Here is a 15,718-nt window from a genome sequence, read left to right on the forward strand (position 1 = left end):
CAAAAGTATGGATTATTACGATAATGTGATATCTTTGAATTTGCGCAATTATCACGTGGTTTCGTCTTCAGGGTATCAATATGAGAAAACATTAAGAAATTTCCATTACGTTTCCCAAATACATTTAATTTTAGTCGCAAGAAGGACCTTGAACGAAGTTGTTCAAAAGAATTGAACTTCATATTTTACATGATTCATGAAGTCATTAATGAAAGACAATGCCGTTCATGCAGTGTGTAATCGATTATCAAGCATTCTTGAGACAAAAATGATGTCAAATATGCGCTATGGTGGTTCATACATAGAGTGTCATTGACCTTCGTGACTTTTTTTAATACTGTCAAAATGCGCTGTGGTGGTTCACACATAGAGTGGCATTGACCTATACTTTTTTAAATCCTGTCAAAATGCGCTATGGTGGTTCATACATAGACTGTCATTGACCCTCGAGACTTTTTTTAAATCCTGTCAAAATGCGCTATGGTGGTTCATACATAGACTGTCATTGACACTCGTGACTTTTTTTTTAATTCTGTCAAAATGCGCTATGGTGATTCATGCATAACGTTTCATTGACCTTCGTGACTTTTGAGTCCTGTCAAATATAAAGGTCAGTTCTTATTACAAAAATTATTTTCATGCCATCCTAAAGTGAAAATCAAGTATATTTGGGAAACGCATTGGAAATTTCTTTATGTCTTCTTATAGTGATTCAATTAATAACGAGTCTCAAGAAACGGATAACAAATATTCTAACCATTTATTCAAAATATGTGGTATAACTAACGTCGAGATACGTCATGTGAATGGGTGATATCTTACGTATGCTATCATTGGGTAAACTATTTCACTGATAATAGGTCAGGGACTCAATTTAATTGAGATATCGATCATTTCTAAACACCAGGCATGAAATCTCACATGATTATGAATTGCTTGCCATTTCGTTAATTGAAAAATATAATTATTGTCGTTATTAAATCTATTATAATGTTTACTATATTCAATGATATTCTATTCTCTCAATTTTGAATTGTTTCTGGCAGTTATATATATATATATATATATATATATATATATATATATATATATATATATATATATATATATATATATATATATATATATATATATATATATATATATATGATGTGAAATGCAAGAATTTGTGAAAGAAAAAGGGGAATTTCACATGTGATCGGACAACTAGTCGGCACTTGCAGCACATGTGATACGAACAACTAGTTAGCACATATATCACAGTTGATACAATCAACTTGTCAGCATATGAAGCACATATGATACAGACAACTAATTAGCACACGAAGCACATATGATGCGGACAACTAATTAGCACACGAAGCACATATGATGCGGACAACTAATTAGCACACGAAGCACATATGATGCGGACAACTAATTAGCACATGAAGAATATGTGATACAGACAACTAGTCAGCACATATGATGCGAGCAACTAGCTAGTACAGAAAGCATATATAAGGACAAATGGTCAGGGCACTTAAGGTTTCCGTCTCCAATGTTGAAGCAGACTGCATACCGAATTCGACCGATTGACAAAAATAAAATAAAGCAATGCTTACCATTTGAAAATAGGCAATTATCACCAGAATATTCTGTTCAAAATAATATTAATTTTGGACACAGGGGATACCACCCCCGTGTGTGTGTGTATGTGTGTGTGTGTGCCTCTGAGAGAGAGAGAGAGAGAGAGAGAGAGATTTGGATTTTTAACGTAGCTTTAACAATTTTTCAGTCATATCGCTACGATGTCTGCATAGTGGCAGTTTATAGTGATGTCTATCACTGGGGCATCATGCTGCAGACATGTAGCATGATGTCCCACCCAGTCACATTATCCTGACACCAGGCAGACCAGTCCTAACACTAACTTCTTAATGCTGAGCGCCAAGCGAGGCAGCTGTTAATACCATTTTTGTAAGTCTTTGGTATGACTCGACCGGGGATCGAACCCACCCCCGTGTTTTCCTGACTCGCGATATGTCGGCCTATTCTGCGCACAGCTTTGAAAGGTGTAACGTTTATCCATCGGGATATATGAATGAAATATATTACTTTGGGCTATTTCTGTCAGCAGTTCAGTCGAGTAATTAGGTCACGTTTATAGTTAGTTTTACAATATTCATTGTAAAAATGCCAATAAATGGCAAGAGATATTAAGCAAACTAAACCGATCTTGTAAAAAAGTTAGTAAAGTTCAACATCTTATACAAATAAGCTACTATGTGGAAGAAAAACAACAATGAATAGGATGCAATGTGTTTACAACGTCTTGTTGATGGGGAAAAATTACTATAGAATTTAGAAACAGACTATACGCCGGGGAATTTCTTGACAATTTATGTTCTAGCGGCAAGCTGACACTTTGGGTAGCAGACGAATTTGTACGTGCGTGACGACTTCTTGCAAAATTGGAAACTTGGATTAAAATGCAGTACTGTTTTAACGTACACATTTCCATCTTTTATATAATGTATTTATTTGTAATTTATTTGTATGATTCTAAAAGTTGCATAGTAAATCGGATTTTCTGGGTTACAGGTTCAAGAAGGTCATGGAGTGGTTCTACATGTTGCCATTTAGAAATTACATTTTCATGTGCATTTCGAGTCTAAATGTGGGATATTATTGTACACTTTATGAATATCTCTTTTCTTAAATAAAGTACGATCGTTCTTTCTTGATACAAAACGGAATTTGAACCAAATTAACTCGTGATCCATTGTTTACAGAAATGACGTATCGTTGCGCTGAATTACCCGACGCGCAGATTTGGTCGACATGGTGATATATACAATACTTAATTCGTAGTATAGTTGTAGGTTACAATAGATACATTTTTCTTTCTTTATGAAATTAACTTTTTAAAAAAAAATGCTGATTGGAGTTTATCTCAGTTGTGGAACTTTCTTATTTAAGCTTAAGAACATTCCATTGTAAACGAACAACCGATAGTAAGGTGCTCTTTGTACATGTTTTATTTTGCCTCGTGCTCAATTCCCACTCCTCCATTTTCATTAAAGCCCCCCCCCCCCCCGTACGATTTCACAAGTCAAATCCTTTCGTTCGATATATCTATAAATTGTATTTCTTAAGAACATGCCTTTTATTTGCACATCGCGTTCATTTGTAAACCAGACTGCGCACAACGTGTTTCGATTGTGCAAAAACGCACACTAATTTTGCTCACCTCTTACTTTATTTACTGATCCCTTACCGCGGCTTTGTGGCCAACGTATAAAGGGAATTTATACATATCTGTATACGCATGTACCTACATGCCTGCATGCACGCATAAATAAACACGGGCATAACAATATTTTAATTTATAACTTAAATAAAAGTGTGGTCATATGTTGAGCTAAGGCAGCAAAAAGACTTAATAATAATTGTGTATGCACATGTCTGTGATGTATTGCTATACAACTTAATTAACTTCAAAGCCAGCTATTAAGTACATCGATATTTAATAATCTCAACATGAATTACTATTCTTTCTGTACCAAAGCGTTACAATTGTCATTCTTAAAAGCAAGCGCATAGTACAAATAGTCCAGTGCCGTACACCACATAAAATGTAATGATTAGAGGCTTGTTTCTGCTATTAGAGTAATGGAATCATCATCATCATCATCATTGTTATTATAATTATTATTATTATTATTATTATTATTATTATTATTATTATTATTCCGTGCACAAGTAACAGGAAAAACAAAACACATTTCACTGCAAAGAAAAAACACTGATTTCCATTTTTGTGATTGATGTAGATATCAGAGATTTGGTTGGCTGCATGAAACATCCAATCCTGCACCTCCACTGCTCCAAACCAATACCCATCTTAAAACCTAACAGATGGTGAACAGTATGTATCTGACATTGTTTGTTCACACTTTCATTCTGAATAAAGTCACATTTTCAAACATTCATTTTTTAATGTCTATGCACATTTGATATGTTAAACTTATTAATATCACATTTATGAAAACTCACCCATGTGTTGTCTGTGAAAATATAAAATTTGGGAATTCTTGCGAGAAAAATTATCGTGCCTGCCACCTCGTGCGTAAAGGAAGTCCATATATTATTATTATTATTATTATTATTATTATTATTATTATTATCATTATTGTTGTTGTTGCTGCTGCTGCTGCTGCTGCTATTGTTGTTGTTCTGGTTGTTGCTGTTGTAGTTGTCCCATTGATACCATGTGACATACGTCAACTGCGTGTGCGATTGTTTAAAAGTTCAATATGTACAGTTGAAAAATGACATGTGATTTTAAATAATTAAGGCATGCCAATATTGTGAAAGGCGGTTTCCATAGGTTTTGCATGGCAATAAATATAAGTTTCCTCTTTCATTAAATAGAATGAGTTCGTAGCCTGAAGAAAGCAAGTAACAACAAATAATACTTATTAATTTTAGTTGAATGGTACATAAATAATCCATTTACATTTTGAAGCGAATCCAAAGAAATACTAGTATCAGACTGGTTATCATTTCTTTAACTGAACTGTTTTGACGTGAAAAAACGTTTGATAATTATCAGTCTGAATATCATGGCTAATCAATTATAATGTACTGCAGTGGAATTCTTGGAGAAAGCTCACGCGATTTGAACAGTATTAATTGAGGCAGATGCATAACAAAACAATCGAATCAAATATTTATAGGTTCCGATAGTGCGTCTGATATTAAAGGACATGGTGCCGTTTATATCAAATAGAAAGCTCCTCTAGCGGTCATATTACATTTCAGGGCCGCGGACAGGGTATGACAACTAGGACACAATTCGGGGAGGCGGGGGAGGGCACAACGGTAGTGGGTTCACCGCCGTAAAAATTTGAAAATCATAGGGGCCTACTGGAGAATTTTTCATAGGGCCCACATATTCTGTCCGCGGCCCTGGTGCATTATGATACATCTAAGAAGATTGAAGACGAAGCAAGACCTCCAAGATGCCAGAACCAGGCCTTTTTTACCTTATAGTTTCCTAAGGGCCATAACTGCTTTTAAAAAAATCCACTTGCGATGAATATAGACAACAAACTTCAAATTTTTGCTCTTGAATTAACCTTTTTGCTTTATCCAATCAATGCAAAACATACCTATACTCTTCCGGTAATCTTTCTAAACTGGATATGGAAGAAGCTTTCATTTGAACAACAATAAAATCTGAAACGAAAACTCTGATTAAAAGAAGGAATGGAGGCTTAGGCTGAATCGCCGATAGTTGAATCCCACATACCTGTCTCTGTTGTAAGATTAGCAGAAATATCGATTTTACTTTTTAGGACTTAAAAATCTAATTTGTTACTTTTTGTATCTTAATGACACTTATTTTATTGAAGTCTGTGTTTTTACAGCTGGAAGGCAAAACAATAGATGTTAGCTTTACAGACATTTAAAAGCATGAAATAAAACTGTCTGGATCCTGTGTTTCCTCAAAATACATTTCATTTGAAACTTAGAATGGGTTGTGTTAGAAATGATTGTTTCCTTCAATTCCTTTGAGAACAGATCGATACGGTTTTATTAACGATACAGCGAATTTCAATATTTTTATCAAGTTGTGTCAGTATATTCCAATAATAAAACTAAATTTCGAAAATTGTTTAGATCATTTCATATGCAGTGTTTTTCGCAAATTTTGGTGTCAAACCCACGGGATATGTTGAAAAGGCCAACCTGAACAAGCATCCAAATAAATCAACATACGCAAAGTATTAATTAGATTTCTAGCAGAAATTGTTGTAGCTGCATGAAGTCGAAGATGGGAAATTATAAATATTTGACATCAGTAGTGTTTGTGATTCTGTTATAAAAAAATTACGAGACAATATAGTTCCAAGGAAAAAGTAAACTTAAGGCATACTTAATGTTCATCTTAAGTACAAAATGTATGCTTACTCTGGTCGAACGAAAGAAAATTAACTTTTGTTTACGTATGACTTTTATAAATAATTTTTCTTTAATTATATAATTACCAAACTTTATTAGCATATCCAATTTACTAGTTGCTTGCGGCACGTTATTCTTTTCCAGTGTTAAGGGTGGATAGTTCGCATAATTAAACATTGCCTAAGGAAAATAAGATATATTTAGAGTGATTAGGGTGACGTTTCTTAATTTGATTTATTTTCATATCGCCTCCAGGATCTATTAATTCGACAAACAGGTTATCAAGGTATCATATGAACGACCAAAATTCTGAAAAACGTATGTATGTATGTATGTATGTATGTATGTATGTATGTATGAATGAATGAAAAATTAAACTCATTATTTGACTAAACACAAACGTCTACCTGCTTCTTATAATTGAAAGAGGTTGGTTACGAATAAGAGTAGCTAAGTTTATTTAGAGTTTCTAACTGTATTTACGTACATTTTCGTACATGTACATTCCTTTGTGTTCAAGTTATCAAATACAACCGGCAATCCTGTTGGCGTCGATTACATTCATTGAATACCACCCTATGAAACTTGTAGATTCAACTGAGGTATGCTGTGTCTTTTACATGTGTAATTTTCACAAAGTAACGATAACCGTTTCTTTAGATGTTTAAACTCACATGAATCTATACTTAAAAATCAAAACAGCAACAGCAGCAATAATAATAATAATAATTTCACACACACACACACGCGCGTGCACAAACACACATTAATATATATTGACAAAAAATTGGTAACATCACAAATTCAAAGCGGTTTCCTAACGTTTCGGGCTAAGCAATCTCTTCGACAGGCGAGACAAGATATATACAAAATAAGCTCTTAACACAAAATCTACGAAAAATGTTGGACTACTGGTATACCGGTTTAACGCGGTATTATTTTTCCCTGTGGAACGTACCATGATAGATCCATAACGACCCCGTTATGTTCTTTCCACAGCAGTAAAATACACTTAGCTTGTAAATATTAGCGGTAACAGACGAAGATCCGATTAAGTTTCCTTTAATGGAGAAACCTTCTAATAGTTTCCTTGATTGCCGGACCAAACAGAACCCCGCGGGCCGTATTTTGCACACCCTTGGTCTGTATGGTATTTCTTACAATGCAGTTGTATCCGCATGAAGTAAGTCCTAGACATGAAGAACCCATCTAAACAGGATTAGATATATTTACTCGCATTCACAAACCAGCACATAAAAAACGAACACTGGAAAAATCCATTTCATAGTTGTGGAGTTTAACGGCATTTTTCAGCACATGATATACATGGCGGGCAGTATATTTGGTGGAGGAAGAGACAGGGGAAAAAAACCCACTAAACTACGGGAAACTTTAGCCAAGCTTTCTCATATAATCACGCTGTCGAGCCACGACTAGGACCTTTGGACCATGTTCTTGAAAGGCATGCGACTCAGACCTTTTGGTTACCCTGGGCCCATATTTGTATAATTGTTATTTACTGTGTCTGCAGTTTTGTAAAAAAAAATTTCCATTTGAATTTTACATGCATAAACTAAATTTATGACAATCCCCACTTACGTCCTCTTCGTTTTAAATTAAAATTATTGAGCTGACAAAAATCAGACCAGTTAATATACAAGTTTTCTTGAAAGATAACAAGTTACAGGCGAGATTCTAAGATCAATCAAAGAAAGTAAACCAGGTGACAAAGTGAGCATGAAAATACACATGAAACGATACTGAGTAAGGAAACTACCAAAAGATGCCGAAATTGTGGTTGAAAACTGCAAAATTGACTTAAAATACAGAAAGTTGCGACACATTTACAGTATTTGAAAGATTAAGATAAATTAGGATAGTCAAAGCTTTCGACACCTGGACATTTGTTAATCGTTTTCTCTTGGTTTGAGGATAAATTAAATGAAGAATAATGTAAAGCTTACCGCACTGAACATATCATCTGTCAGCTGTTTCCAATGTTCAACGTCAGTATCTGTCAGCTGTTTCAAATGTTCAACGTCAGTATCTGTCAGCTGTTTCCAATGTTCAACGTCAGTATCTTGCAGCTGTATCCCGAACGTTCAAAGTTCCTCTGACCGTTTAGTGCGCACTTGATCATACCATGTTTGTCGAAATTCTTAGCTGAACTGAAATGTGTGCTCTGTGAAAAGGCAGAATTCTATTTATAAGCAACATGCTGACAAGTCGTTGCTACGTTGAAATATCATAAAGGTGTTGTCTTTTAAAATAAATAAGTCAGGAGAATGGATTCTGGAACGAGGTTTCCTCAAGACACCGGATTTACATAGAATCATAGTAAGTTAGAGCAAAAGTGAGAGAGGAAGAGGGTGATTGTTGTCGATATTCTTTAAACTTTACCCCATTGATCTGTTATTTTTTATTAGCAGCATTGCTCGATCCTCTATAACGACTTAACTGAATATAGCTGGTATTTCAGCAATCTGATTAAAATCAAATCTCCACTGTCTTAAGTGAAGAACTGGCCGATGCTTAGGAGTCATGTTCTGGTGACCTACGTTATCACCATAATCAGCCAATCAGACGCAGTCCCGTATCTTCGCGTTTGAGAGACTGAACAGAATGGCTGAAGAGCATCAATGCGTGCCGAACAGTTTGATTTACTTTCAGATTTCTGATTGATTGATTGATTGATTGATTTTTAACGGCGCATCGGCACTGTTAGGCTATTTAGCGCCAAACAAAGTGTTATTTCTATAATCTTTTAAAACTTATAAAAGGTCCTATATCGACCAGCGATATAAAAAAACAAATGGTTGAAATTAAAAAACGGTAAGATCATAACGGTGCAAAATAAAGCTTCCCGATCAACGGGAGATGTAAAAATGATGAATAGGTATTAAAATGGGACGGTTTTCAGATTTCTGAAAGTTGCATTTCCATCGGCTAATTCAAAGGTCACCAGAGCATGACCCCTAAGCGGTCACTGTCAGATCTTCACGTAGAACATTGGAGATCTGATTTTAATCAAATTGGAATTTCAGCTGTTTCACAAGTATCAACGATTCTAAATAAATAAATATATATGGTATTATTGCCGCTGCACAGCAATCTAATTATTTCCCTGAAGGTTTACATTTTTTAATTATATACTATTTGTTTCTTATATGTTACGTATGCTAAACGTATAATGCAAAATACAAGCCTATTATTAGTAAGTATTGATTTCTCATCATGGAAAAACTCTTGGACTAACTGCTTATTTTATATCACTTGTGTGAATTGCAAGGAGAAAAATACTTCTGGATAAATCGGAATGTGTATATGTAGAGAGAGAGAGAGAGAGAGAGAGAACATAAAGTGATATCCTCTAGAAGAATGCTTGATAACATTAACCCATATTTTAAATATGAAGAAATTATAGTATCATTCAGAGAATTTTTAAAATTCGTGCTCTATAGAGATTCGACCTGGACAGCGGGTTATAGCGCCCATCGCTTTGCCTGCACGCACAAACACCTATGCGCCATCGACCATGTACGCGTCATAAAAAATGTTATAGGTATTTGTGCGTAGCAGACACACGCATATCGACCCAGTTCTTAATTCTCATAAAAGTACACAGTCACTTCGGATTCCTATGACAAAAATTAAGGTATACAAAGGTTATTATAGAGAAACACAAATATGCAACCAGACTGAGGAGGAATTAGGGACATACATACATGCATGCATGCATCCATCCATCCATCAATCCGTCCGTCCGTACATACATACATACATACATACATATTCGCCATTCTGAGGTTATCTTTTTTATGCGTCCCCGTGTGTTCGAGTGGTCAAAAGCGCTCGCCTTTACAAATCACTCACATCTCGCGCTGTCTGCGTGAGTTCGAACCTCGGCTCGGGTTACTTGGGTAAGTGAGAAAGCTTACCAGTAGCTTCCGTGTAAAGGTATTTTTTCTTCGAGGGTCTTCCAGTGTGCTTCCTTTACCAAGTATACTGGCCGCCATGTATGGCCTATACTGTGCTGAGAAATGGCATGAAAAACAAAACTAAATCCAACTCTCTCTGTCGATGCGAACGTAAGTGATCGCATGGCCTCCTCTTTGATTACAATGTGGCTCTGTAATAATTCAGATTTTGAAAACTGTTGTAAACTGTTGTAATCTTATATCAGGTATAGATTGGACAAGTGTGTTAACGATTTCAGCTAATGTTAATGTTGCCGTTATAAAATTAACTTCCTTTAAATTCAATTTGCTAAAGACTGTATACCATTTCGTACAATAACCATTTGGCTGAGGGACAAATGTTAGCATGATATCACACTAGATTTTTCTATTACGGTTAATGGGCGTGACAATACTTGGATCTTATGGCATTCAGACATAACGGTATTGATTGACTAGTACTCGGTATTATGGAACCTATATTGGAACACAGTTATTGCAAATATAATTTATTTGCACAAGAATTTAAGTTGAACTGTATCGCTTTGAATCAATCGATTTATGAACTGAATGTCTTAAAAATTTCATTATTGTCATACTTTACACCTTTACCTATATTTTTTTTTTAATAAGGACCTTAATTTTGTGCACACATGTGTTCTGATTAATATATATTACTTTTTTTATTTACTTCTATTCTAAGTAACATTTTACTCTAGTGATTGAGAGCACACATCCGAAAGTTTGTGCCAGAAACGTTCATATATATAAATAATTGAATACTGAAGTAATTGCGGCGTATCATTTTTTTTTTAATTCAGTCTTTCTGGTGTGAAACACAATTATTACTTCCTGTTCACTATCCAAGAACGTAGTCCCAGTCTATTTATAGAGTATTTTTCCTGTCTCCATTTGGTGGTGATATAAGAGAGATTTATGCATTCTTGGTGTTGATTTAAAGGAAATTATTTATTCTTCAGAATTTGAGTATTATATTGTCGGCAAAAGTTCACAGTGAGTAATGAAGCATTGATGATGATCCGGTAGTGAAATCTGTGACCGAATGTACGGTGCTATGTTTATTGTCCAGCCTCTCAAAAACTGCCGGACAACCTATAACAAGAACTTCCCTGTGAGTTCTTCTTTGAAGGAACTTTAGAATGAGATAAGATTTATTATCATTTGGAAAGAAAGAAAAGTTCAGTACTGAGAAACAATGTAGAGAATACATAGTAAAATGAATTGTGTTCTGTATCAATATTTAGAATCAATATATTCAATTAGTACCTTAATGGCGAATGCATGCAGTGGAACGTAGCGGATAGGGAGACATAAAAGTGGAAGAACTGTCCACTAGATATATTTATATGTACAACAAGTAGGAAGCGCGACCGCGTGATATAAAAGTGGCCATTAACAGCAATCATCGGGGTCATTGGGGCAAATATAAAAATGCATGCAATAAGTCTAAAATCAGATGAAGATGGCAAAGAAAAATTGATTTGTAACTTGTAAAATATTTATTCAATCTGATGTAATCAACAATTCTACAGTATTCAATCTGATGTAATCAACAATTCTACAGTATATTAGCTCATAGATAAATACCATGTATGTACTGTGCTTGATAATAAGACTGACATGTGTATAATCATTTGCGCCGTCTCAAAATCATTTGATGGTATTTTGGCATAAAAGTCTAATATATAAACATCACGGCTATCACATTTTTAGTTTTCTTACTGATTTCTTTTCTGACTACCCATTTTAATACATTCCTAGCACGTTTTGTGATTACGGCTGATTTCTGTATGCAAAATATGATTAGCGTTCCACAGGGCTCTGATTTAGGTCTTTTATGATTTGGTGTGCATATTAACGATAAAGGCGACATCTTAATTGTAACGAGGCTATTAATAGCACTCTGGCTTGTTCATCAAACGATATATACAACGATGAATACAAACTGAACACAAATTTACACACGTTTGACCATTGGTCAAGGTAGTGCTAGGTTGACTTTGTGCTGCTAAAACTTAGGGAAAGTCATTTTCGCATAAGTTTGAGTCCTTCTTTTTTCCTGAACAAAAATTAAAAAACAAAATTCGATCTTTGTCGACTATAACAAATATTTTGGTATAACCTTTAGTATAGTCTCAAATCTGGACCAAAGACATACTGACAGCATATTTCAGTCGAAGTAAAAAATGATTAATGCCTTGAAAGTTCTTAGTACTTGCAAAGGATATATTTTGTATACATCCACCATTACTTGAATAAGATGATATTGCATGGGTTGGATGTTAGGCTGAAGATTCTCTTAAATTAAGAAAGTTGGAAGGATGGAGAATTGTAAATATTCTTACATGAAGTGTATCTTGCGTAAGATTTATGAGGAAATTAGTTGGTCTACATTGGCATATATATAAAAGTTTCGTAAACTGTGTTGCTCGTTGCAAATAGAGTCATACCAAAGACGTATAAAAATGGTACTTACAGCTGCCTCGCTAGCCGCTCAGAGTTAAGAGGTTAGTGTTAGGACTGGTCGGCCTGGTGTCTGGATAATGTGACTGGGTGGGACATGATGCTACATGCGTGCAACATGATGCCCCAGAGCTAAATGCGTAGCGATATGACTGAAAAATTATTGAAGCTACGTTTTATCGATCATCTGATTTTACTGCGAATGTTAAAAATATCTTATTTCAATTATTCCAAACATATATTTAACAAACGAAACGTTTAATTTAATTAAGGGGTATTTAAATTTGATCTTTCTACGGTTTAATGATCTTTCTACAGGTTAATGACTGCCATATTAACAAGTAATGACATCATGTTTGTCATTATTGATTATTTTGTGCATATTTTCTAATGTATGTACGATTTTCCCATATCTGTCAAGATAATATCATTAATTTATTCATCAGTCATTTCTTTCGTTTAATCTCTCTCTCTCTCTCTCTCTCTCTCTCTCCATATCCATAAAAATTGTCTATGTTTCAGTAGCACAGTGGCAGATTTCCCTTTTGTACAATAAATAAAAGAAACAAAAACAGCTCTAGTTAAATGTTGCCAATATTTAAAAGCAGGTGTGTGTGTGTGTGTGTGTGTGTGTGTGTGTGTGATTAGGATTTTAACGTAGCTTTAATAATATGTAGCAATGATATCTGCAGTGTGGATGTATATAGTGATGTCTAGGAATGTGGCATCATGCCGAAAACATGTAATGCTGAGCGCCGAGCGAGGCTGCTGTTAGTACCATTTTTATACGTCTTTGGTATGACCATGCCGGGGCTCGACACCGCGACCTACCGCATCCGAGCCGGACGCACTAACTACTAAGCCATCGGAACGGTGTATAGTGATTAATACCAATATTAACTGAAAGTACGTACCTTTCCCATAAGTGGAAAGTTCGTCAAAAAATTACCTCCCTCAATGACAGCAAAAGTTGCTTATCATTTATGTTTGCATGTTTTTGCTCTAAAACCGGAAACTTGCCAAATTATGTTTGATAAAACTAATTGCAGGTGAACTGGATAAATAATTATCGGAGAGGCTATCGGGTACTCTTTGATATGAAGACAGGAACAGAACGCACTAAGCGCCTGCTTATGGATAGCATACTGCAAAGACCATAACTGTTTCCGGCAAATTAAATGTCACTCGGAGTAGTAAGACCCTTTTTACATGAGAGGTAAAGAATCGAAAGTATACCACTTCATCGAAAATACGCGTGGCTTTCCGATTGGTGTCATTCAGTAACAAGAGATAGTTGGCACGAGTAATACGCGTGAACAATTAAGGAAAGTAATTAAATTTTAGAAAGATCGCCAAGCTCGTTTGTATTATCAACGGTATCAGATAAAACATGAAAAATGTGTCCATGAGACTGAATCAATAACAGCAGTAATGAATTGTGGAAACAAATACATCAAGTCTGGTATATCTTCTACGTCATGTTTATCTCATGTTTTTTGTCCCGCAATTATGCTGCGCAAACAACTCCTTTTGAACATAGTTATGAGCAAACTTCGTAAAATCAATCGATGAAAACACAAATTACCCATAGTGATTGACCTTATCTCACTTAGATATCCGGGCAGGCGTTTTTCGCTTACAAAGGAAATTAAAGGTTTTATAAAATATTCTTTTTGCTGTGGCTCTTGTTTCAAAGCCAGTGGAAGAAATCAATGGGGGAAAAACCCACTAAAATTCAGGCGATCAAAATCACTCATTTTAAATCAACAAAAATGCACATTTGGCGTACGTGGTTGAGAGCTTTCAAACCATGATAAATAGCTGAAATATGTAAAGCTCTCGTGATTTGTAATCTCTCATCAGAATATATTTGATTAAAATGACCGGCAATAATGCAAAGAGCCTGTGGTATCGCCATAGTCAAGTTTGGAGGGAAGTGGTGTGGTCCCATAATTTCTTGCTATGCCACTAATTCAGGCGCTATTTAATTTCTCCTTTAGTGAAAATAAATCGTGCTGTTGGAAATCCGATAGACTCGTTAGAAATGAGAGGCAGAGTTTCTTTGAATCGTAGCTAGCAATGTGTCACCAGATTCAAACCAGACTGTTTCAGTTTACATGATCCAATGTTATACCAGAAGAGCTTGCTTCTGATTGCCTGTAGTCTAAAGCTAAATCCTACTGTAACCTATTGTACCATTTTGCATTATGGACTAGTTTTTAAAAAACTGTATTGAACAAGTTAAAGATCACATTTACCTGCTTTCTTTCTCAACCCCCAATCTACCTAGGTACCTACCTATCGCCTTTTAACAACAACCAAATTGTGTATACAACTACTCACCTATCTACATAAACCTTCTCACCTAACCGAGAAATTAAAATAATTTTGAAGACAAGTGCGAACTAATGTTTAGTTAAGACAGGGAGGGGATACATTTACTCCTGTGATCATGCAAACACATTTTGGTATAACTTGTAAGGAATAATAACCTTACGTACGCAAAAGTCCAATCCTCGGCAATGTAATTTATTCACTTAACATCTCAGTATCAAAGGTACATATTTGTTTTGTCAATTAAAAAATAAATATATATAGTCAAAATTGTTCTGATAGCAAATATGGTTTATTTTTTTAATGCCAAAAGCTAATCATAACCGGCTGCTGGTACGCCATTTGACCATTAAATCCACAGTTATGGGATGAAAAGTCCTCTGGAAATACAAATATGCAACGTGCATGACCATAAAGAACAGCATTTCGTACAAATTCCGCATAATCATTCTGACCACTCCTTCATAGTAGATTTCGATGGGAATCATCCTACATGTTGATGGTCTCCACTAAAGTGAATGCTCGTTACTCAGCGACTCAAAGGATTCTCTGTATCGATAATTTCTCGACAGCTCCCAACGGATCCCCAGTGAGTTTAAAGTGGTTATCTCGGCATTACCTTAACAACACTGACGTCAAAACATATCATGATAACGAATCTCTTCATCATATCTCTTCTTTCACAAAGTTATGGACGGAAATCTAAAACATAATTAGTGTTTTTAAATAAAATTAACGGTCTTTTAGAAGCACATGTATCGTGATACATTTAATAAGGCTACTGGGAGCATATACCTAAACAGTAGTCATGACAACTATGCATTAATTCCATTTAATTTCCTATGTAAAAAGACGTAAAATATATTGGTTTTGTAAAAGAGACGGTTAAAATGTTATTCTTAAATTGTATAGCCCATATATGTTTTAAACTTATCAAGGATGCAAATTTTCTTATACCCAGCATATTATATTCGGGCTCAAATTACACAGTAAGA

At 35.0% G+C, this 15,718-nt stretch overlaps 1 protein-coding gene across 3 annotated transcripts in view; it reads right to left on the reverse strand.

Annotated features, from left to right (window-relative positions):
* Positions 1-15,718, reverse strand: part of LOC149777150 (uncharacterized) — a 228,279-nt gene that overhangs the window by 147,332 nt on the left and 65,229 nt on the right. Inside the window, exon 2 of one of the 3 annotated variants that reach the window (XM_089941842.1) lies at positions 7,914-8,131. The exons of the other annotated variants lie outside the window; for them this stretch is intronic. The gene's annotated coding sequence lies outside the window, so the exon portion shown is untranslated. The remainder of the gene's footprint in view (positions 1-7,913; positions 8,132-15,718) is intronic. 3 annotated transcript variants of the gene reach the window in all.

Source organism: Sinohyriopsis cumingii, chromosome 18, assembly GCF_028554795.1.
Source record: "Sinohyriopsis cumingii isolate HCF-2022 chromosome 18, ASM2855479v2, whole genome shotgun sequence".
Taxonomy (NCBI): Eukaryota; Metazoa; Mollusca; class Bivalvia; order Unionida; family Unionidae; genus Sinohyriopsis; species Sinohyriopsis cumingii.